This window comes from Biomphalaria glabrata, chromosome 15, assembly GCF_947242115.1.
Source record: "Biomphalaria glabrata chromosome 15, xgBioGlab47.1, whole genome shotgun sequence".
Classification (NCBI taxonomy): domain Eukaryota; kingdom Metazoa; phylum Mollusca; class Gastropoda; family Planorbidae; genus Biomphalaria; species Biomphalaria glabrata.
Genome location: NC_074725.1, coordinates 18,153,835 through 18,162,572, shown reverse-complemented (window position 1 = coordinate 18,162,572; position 8,738 = coordinate 18,153,835). Strand labels below are relative to the sequence as shown.

Below are 8,738 nucleotides of genomic sequence, written 5' to 3'. Positions count from 1 at the left end.
CCGTGTTTGTATCCAAATGAGCCGAGAGTGCCGATACAGCTTTGGGCAGACTCCGCTAGGGTGTAGCACTGAGTGCTTCAGAATGCCTAAGGGGCGCCGGCTCCTGATTATTCCTCAATGTTGACTCCTGAAGATTCTCCCATGATCGTGTATATCTGCTAGGCAGCAGAGGTTTGAATTCACAGAGTTTTCCTTCTCCTAGGTGGGTAGCCCGCCATGGCCAACAAGCCCCTCCTGCCCGAAGCTTAATGATTTAGGCGCCAGTTACTCGCCTTCGCCCCTTCTCCTGTTAATGAAAAACAGTTCCGCCGGACTCAATCTAAGCCACTCGTGAAGGTCAGGAGCTGTGTATCAAGGATTGGCCTCTTTAGTCATACAAGGAGTTACAATATAAAAGATTGTCTCTCGAGACGTAAAATGCAACAGAAATATATATAGAGATAGATAGATAGATAGATAGACAGACAGACAAACAGATAGAGAGATAGATAGATAGATAGATAGATAGATAGATAGACAGACAAACAAAGAGACAGACAGATAGACAGACAGACAGAAAGATAGATAGATAGACAGTCAGACAGACAGACAGACAGACAGACAGACAGACAGATAGATAGATAGATAGACAGACAGACAGACAGACAGACAGACAGATAGATAGAGAGAGAGAGATAGAGAGATAGATAGATAGATAGATAGATAGATAGATAGATAGATAGATAGATAGATAGATAGATAGATAGACAGACAAACAAACAGACAGACAGATAGACAGATAGACAGATAGACAGACAGATAGATAGACAGACAGACAGACAGACAGACAGATAGATAGATAGATAGATAGATAGATAGATAGATAGATAGATAAATAGATAAATAGATAGATAGATAGATAGATAGACAGTCAGACAGACAGACAGACAGATAGATAGATAGATAGATAGATAGATAGATAGATAGATAGATAGATAGATAGATAGATAGATAGATAGACAAACAAACAGACAGACAGACAGATAGACAGACAGATAGATAGACAGACAGTCAGACAGACAGACAGACAGACAGACAGACAGACAGACAGACAGATAGATAGATAGATAGATAGATAGATAGATAGATAGATAGATAGATAGAGAGATAAATAGATAGATAGATAGATAGATAGATATACACCACTCTACCTCAAGCCACTTTCCCTTTACGGTCATCTTAACAATTTTCAGACATTATCTTTGATCTCCACTTTATTCGCTAATTCTCTTTCCCTTTATTTCATTCTCTCTCTCTCTCTCTCTCTCTCTCCATCTCTCTCTCTCTCTCTCCCTCTCTCTCTATCTCTAAGTCTCTCTCTCTCTCTCTTTCTCTCGTATATTACGTAGAATATGATCGCCCTCCTGATTTGTGATTGGTCAAACAGCAAATCGATATTTAGTGCCGAGCTATCTGAAAAGATGTGGCGAGTTGTCCGCTCGGGCCGTGAGGATCTCTCTCCACCCTCTCCCCATTTCTTTTCCCACACCCCCCGTCATCCTCCCTCCACTATGCTTCTTCCTCCCTAAGAGAGTCAAAATTTGCTTGACCGCTTACGCAGTGCTGGAGACACAGACCAAAAAAATGTCTATGTCCGTCTAGTGACTTATCATCAACAGTTCGCCTCGGCTCAGATTTGAAAGAGCAGGCAGCAGCGTTGCATACACGGCCTTGACATTTGGGACGATGTAGCCAAAAGATGGAATCGCTTCTGCTTTTTATTTCTTTTATCTTTGTCCACCATTCACATTATGTTCCGTGTTTGAGATCAAAGGGAGATAATGTTTAATTCCAACATAACAAAAACTTCTGAGCACCAAAGCTTTGTGGATTTCTGTGGAAGGATTTACTGAAAGGAAATGAGAAAATACAAACAAAAAAACAACAAAACATGAGGCACGAGGATTTCTAGTTGACCAATGATCAGTGCTGAGTTAGCTCGATAGGATACACTGGTCAGCTGTAGAACAATTTAGTGCTGACCGGACGGATGTTTTCTGTATGGAAGGTACTGTATGCCTTTTTTTTATTCTTTGAGGGGTGCTCTGATGAGTACTTTTTGTAGTGAGCAACTCACGTGCGCGCAGAAAAAAACAAACATTTTCCTTAGCCGAAATTTATATTTCCTTCAAAGTTAGACGCATGAGTGAAATGGGAGTTAAAAATAGAGGCTCCGGTCAAATAAACTTTGACCCTTAAATAATTTTAAGCTCATAGATAGCAAACAGTCTTCCATGCTTAGAGAGAAGAATAAAAAAACACTTGTAGACTTGGAATTGTGGGAACAGTGTCTTTTAGAACTACAATCTTAAGACTTTTGTCGTTAGCCTCCCCACCCCCCACCCCGATTTTTTAAACTAGTTACTTTTATAGAACGCATCGTTCATGCTGCAGTAGGCTCAGTGACCGCTCTGGTCTAATCTCTTTTATAGACATGTATGTGGGGGGAGGGTGGGGGAGGGTGTGGATCTGGGAGAAGGTTTCCGTCTGTCTCAACTCTAGTCGACACTTGAATTCGTGCCCCCCCCCCTTATTATAGGTAGCCAGACGGTTTGTGTCACTCAGCAGCCCCCCCCCCCCCCCCAAAAAAAAAAAAATTAAATTGATGTAAGTGTGATGTCAGGCTCATGCCTTCATGACCGACGGAAAGTGAATCGCTATACCTTGGCCACCAAGACCCTGTAAAAAAAAAGGGTTCCACTAATAATTAGCCCTAATTTTGTATTCCCCTCATTCAGGTTCACCACAGAGTCAAATAGAACCTCTCCACTGTGGTCAGCGTTTTGTCTCTGTCCCTTTGAGATCTATTTCACATTATCTGATAAACCTTCTCGGATCACTGAATAGGAAAAATCTCGGATGTTTTCTGGCCTGGAAGAGTGAGCATCCTTAGTTGCTTGCATCAACAGAACTTTGTCGTCATGCAAGAATACAGTTTCCTAGAAGAAACAATTAAATGAGTCCTCACAACCTGGCTACCCCATTCATTTCTCTGTTCATGTGCATACTTAGGATGGGCTTAATCTCAAAGGTAGGGTTGATACAAAGTTGAAAACATCTTTCAGGAGTTGCGCCCTCCTTCCAACAAACATTGGATTAACGTCAAGACGTCCGGTACAGGCTTTTCTTGCTGACCAATATAATAGATAAACGAAGGCTGCCTGGTCGTGCTGAAATGTGCGCTGGACTGTCGTTCGGTCGTCTATATGTTTCTGGGTTCATAACCTGCACTCTCCTATCCGTCGAGATTTGGACTAGGAAGCAGATTATCTTCAACTCTGAAGGAACATCCGAAACGTGTAAAAAACATTTTACAAACATAAAAACGAGAGAGAAGAGAAAGAGAAGAGAGAGACAGAGAGAGACGATAGACTCTCTTTGGACTTGAGGAGAGGCATTAGTCTCACAGAGTCTCACTGTTTATAGAAGTTGCATGACACTTCCACAGATATAACGTGATGAAGAAAAGCTGCTACAAATAATGTGTGCTACTGAGAAAGTGCTCAACTTCTATACTAAACCCAATGATAGTAATTGTAGCTCTAACCTTTTTTTTTCTTCCAGCGAACTAGACCTAATTTAGCAATCTGCTTCTATTTTGAGCACACCTCAATGAAAGCCTAACAATTCACACTTTAGTTACTGAGGGTAGACACTGTGAGTTTGTATGTATGTGGGCACATGTATGTGTGTTTGTAATGTAATAGTTGTATGTGTGTGTGTTTGTTTAGTTCAGTTGTACAATTATAAGATTTCATGTCAGAAGCGTCTTTATATTTTACTCTCTAAGACGCCGTCTTTCTCTCTGCCTTGTTTTTCTCTCTGTATTGTCTTTCTCTCTGTCTTGTTTTTCTCTCTGTCTTGTTTTTCTCTCTGACTTGTCTTTCTCTCTGTCTTGTTTTTCTCTCTGTATTGTCTTTCTCTCTGTTTTGTCTTTTTCGCTGTTTTGTCTTCCTCTCTGCCAGCCTTTCTTGCCGTCTCTCTCTCTGTCTGACTTGCCTTTATGTCTTGTCTTTCTCTCCGTCTTGTTTTTCTCTCTGTCTTGTTTTTCTATCTGTTTTGTCTTTCTCTCTGTCTTGTCTTTCTCTCTGTCTTGTCTTTCTCTCTGTCTTGTTTTTCTCTCTGTCTTGTTTTTCTATCTGTTTTGTCTTTCTCTCTGTCTTGTCTTTCTATCTGTTTTGTCTTTCTCTCTGTTTTGTCTTTCTCTCTGTCTTGTTTTTCTCTCTGTCTTGTTTTTCTATCTGTTTTGTCTTTCTCTCTGTCTTGTCTTTCTCTCTGTCTTGTTTTTCTATCTGTTTTGTCTTTCTCTCTGTCTTGTCTTGCTCTCTGTCTTGTCTTTCTCTCTGTCTTGTTTTTCTCTCTGTTTTTTCTCTGTTTTTTCTCTCTGTTTTTGTCATTCTCTCTGTTTTGTCATTCTCTCTGTTTTGTCATTCTCTCTGTTTTTGTCATTCTCTCTGTTGTGTCATTCTCTCTGTTTTTGTCATTCTCTCTGTTTTGTCATTCTCTCTGTTTTTGTCATTCTCTCTGTTGTGTCATTCTCTCTGTTTTTGTCATTCTCTCTGTTTTGTCATTCTCTCTGTCTTGCCTATATGTCTTGTCTTTCTATCTGTCTTTCTCTCTACCTCATCTTTCTCTGCTTAGCCTGGTTATGTCGGCATTTTTTTCTCTTTTTCACCCAGCGTTTCTTTTTGTTTCTCCTGTTTTTTTCTGTTTCTTTTTTTGTATCTATTGAACTCTATCTGTACCGTCAATGCACAGTCTATCTGTAACATCAATGTCCAGTCTATCTGTACCGTCAGTATACATTCTATCTGTACCATCAATGCACTGTCTATCTGTACCGTTAATGCACAGTCTATCTGTACCGTTAATGCACAGTCTATCTGTACCGTTAATGCACAGTCTATCTGTACCGTTAATGCACAGTTTATCGGTACGTCAATGCACAGTTTATCTGTACCGTTAATGCACAGTCTATCTGTACCACCAATTCAAAGTCTTGCGATACACAGTCTATCTGTACCGTCAATGCATAGTGTCTTGCGATGCACAGTGAAGTGATTTCTGCACGATAAAACACGTACTGTCGCTTTCTGGTCAGACAAATGTCATTCGGGACAGAGGCAAACAAAAAGAAAGACCTGGGGGGCGGGGAATATGATGGGACCACATGATGCAATTTTCAAAGACAGTATCTTGAAAAAAGAAAAGGCTCTACTTTTACTAATGTCTGGATAGAGAAATCAATAGAGTACACAGGAACAGAGAGAGTCTTTACAGAAAGTTATTAAAATAGAGTGCACACAATTTTTATTAGTAATACACAGTTTAAAAAAAAGACAATTCTTAAGATATAAAACTGATTACTGTCTATATGATCCATTTGCTCTTAATAACTAATATTTAACTAATTATGTTAGATAAAAAAAGGGAACATTTATTACCATGCCTTATTCTCCTCTCCCACTTACGAAAAAAAGTCCTGGTTACGCCCATGTACAAATATATAAAATTCTAGTTTGGTGATATAGATCAGGACTTGGAAATATTAAAAGACGGTTGTCTAGACTGAATTCTACAAAAGTTTACAAAATGTTCCGGCGCGTCTATTTATGTAACTCTTTAGTGAATAGAAGTGTGTTGAAGATATTGATCTCCAGAACAAAAGTAATTTTATACTTGATTATATTTAGAAAGAGTATAATGGTCAAACCCTGTGTGGCCAGTAGCTAGTATTTTTTTTTCCAAAAGATATACTTGTTTTTTTCTAAGAAAATCATTAGACCTGTTCTCGAGATCCTGTCTACAGACCCAAGAAAAGTTGCAAGCATAGACTTATATAGTATACTAGACTGGAAACCGGAAATACATACGTAATCGCTACTGATCGATTGACAGACCTATATATATATATAGAGATTTTTATGTACGTAAACTCTTTTTTAAGCGCTGAGGGGAGTCGCCCCAATAAATCTTAGAAAAGTAATGATCTTTAGTTTTCAAAGTTTAGAAATAATGCAAAATCATTTATTCAGGCAAATATATGAAACAAAGCCATTTCCTGTTTGTTTCCATTGAGATAATGTTTCAAAATCCTAGATAGAAAAAAATTGATGTTGATTTAAATCAACTATGTACATTTAAATATATTTATTACCCAGATCTTTCTAGATTATATAAATATGTAAAATAATAATAATTATTAGACGAGAATACTCTTATTTTTTATGTTCATTTACTAGATCTAGATCTAAAAATTAAATTATATGTTACATAGGTTAGGGTTGAAAAAAAAAAGACAACTTCTTTTAACTATTTTACAAAACAACGCCTTGATCCAACTTTCTAAAACATTTTCACGACATTTTTTGTAGTGTTAAAAAGTCTCCATCTCCAATCTAGATATAGTCTATATAAGTCTATGGTTGCAAGCTAATGAAAGGAGTTGTAAAATAGACAACGATGTTGTTCTTTTATACACGCACCTTTGTGTACAACATTTGCAACGTTCCTAAGTGAGAAATAATCTACACTTCAAAGGAAGGAGATGTATGAACTCCCAGAGTTCTTATTGCAGATTTGCAAAATGAATTTTAAATACAGCAATTTCCTCTTTGTTCGATCTTTGACATCTAGATAGTGGCTTACGTGAGGTGCGTAATTAAAAAAAAAAAAAGAAACACAGAAAAAGAATAGAAAGGGATACTGAGAAATGTGGGGACCATATAATGAGACCTAAAGAAAACAAAAAAAAAACTTGATAATGGAAAAAAAAGGTTCGAAGGGATTTTGAAATAAACGAAATAATATTCAAAGCACTATATTGAAAGGTCAATGCTACAAACTTAATAATAACTTGCAAAATAAAATATACTAAAACAAAAGTTTATTTAACCGAAAGAACTCCCCATTTACAACTATGTCTCTCAATAATGTATAAGTTGTATAAAGAAGGTATTGTCTTTTTATTACAAAATTTTCTTGAATGTTTTTCTTGGTTCTCGTCAGAAAATATCTAATGTATACTAATACTAACAATTCCTTCGAAGATAACTGAAAACTATTTTCAGTTAAAGCTCTCCTATTGTCGTCTGACTCTTTCTTGAAATATACTTTAACATTTTGTCTCAAAAGTAAGGGCTTCAGACTTTTGAGTTTTTCAGCTTTCGATTTTGGGAAACATATACCTGCCAAGTGTTCTCCTTGGTAATGTGTCCATATTGGTCAAGCTTGCGGTGTTTTAAGGGAAGACTTTACCCAGAGGTTAGGAATGAGAGAGTCACTCTTCAACAACCTCTCTGTCTGGGAGTGTCTCATACGCTAGATGATCGTTTAATCACATCCGTATGTATGGTACGCGACTCCTTGAGCCTTAACGGTGTTGCGAGGCAGATCGAGCTCAAGTAAGATTTCTCTGAAATTCTATGACAAACCTGCATTAGCCGTGAGAGCAGTCACCGCAGCGTCTATACAACGTGAGGAAGAGCGCGGCTGATGTTTAATCCGAGCTCCACGTGAAATGCTTGTTCCCTACATCGTGCTGTGGGAGTCCACGTGAGGAAATGTTCCTTTTCCATGTCAGCCTGTCTGTTCCCTACATCGTGCTGTGGGAGTCCACGTGAGGAAATGTTCCTTTTCCATGTCAGCCTGTCTGTTTCCTTTAACAGACGTTTCCTCGAGGGTGCCATACTGAGACAAGGACAAGATACCCAAACCCAGTGGTCTCCTCTAAGCCAGTCAAAGTAAGTTGACGTCTGAGCTGAGCAGTGAGTGCCTAAACAAATGACACCAAGAATGATGTGGTCCCCGGTACGTTTTGTAAATGTTCCTACACGGATTTCACGGTCATTCACAGTCGCTTCTTTTTTTGCTGTGTAGTCTTATCATTTTATTTAAAAAAAGGACAGCAGGCTCCTTAAGCTTGGGTGGCATATCCAGCTCGTGGCCAGGTAATATCAGGACCTTCAACTTTGGGGCTAAAACCGAGAGACTCGTTTCCATAAGTCTCGAAGTGTTTTTTTCCCTGATACGGCCCTTAACTTGCTTGTTGTAACCTTAAATGGCCAGGAGGTCGAAAAAAAGGGGATCACCACTGCGTATACGTGGAGTCAAAGAAGCCCTTTGTTTTCTGTACGCTATCCAGATCCTTGATCCACGCTGATGTTTTGTGAGATCCACTGTCTTGTAGCCACGGATGCTTTTTTTTTTCGAGAGAAATCCTGGAAATTCCCCATACTAATGTTTAAACCGGTCAATAGATACTTTAAAAAATACAAAAAACTTTAAATAAAAAGAATACAATTAAAAGAAAAAGAAGTTTCTACTTTTAGTCTAGTAATGATTTTTCTTTATGAATAAAAAAAAAAGTATTAAGATTCCTGATTAGTACTGATACTTCCCTTAAAAAAAGACAATCCATAAAGTTTTAGATCATTCAGTATCTGTTTCAGCTATTTGCCAATGACACAGAGTCAGTTTACCAACGTCATATCAAACTGTTTAAAACTTATTTCGTTAATGTTGTATTGATTTGTAATATCAAGAGATATGGCTTAAGAAACGTGATGATATATCCGTATGTAATGTATTGATCAGAATTGTAAAAAAACATAAAATAATAAAATAAAATTTATAAGCGTATGTAAGTAAAGTAAATTTTAGTTTGCCATCTATAGAGCAGACGGCCATCTGTTTCTGTG

At 37.9% G+C, this 8,738-nt stretch overlaps 1 protein-coding gene across 1 annotated transcript in view; it reads left to right on the top strand.

Annotated features, from left to right (window-relative positions):
- Positions 1 to 1,544: 1,544 nt before the first annotated feature.
- The window catches only part of LOC106062536 (uncharacterized), a 237,360-nt gene continuing 230,166 nt past the window's right edge, over positions 1,545 to 8,738 (top strand). Inside the window, exon 1 of the mRNA XM_056012798.1 lies at positions 1,545 to 2,047. The gene's annotated coding sequence lies outside the window, so the exon portion shown is untranslated. The remainder of the gene's footprint in view (positions 2,048 to 8,738) is intronic.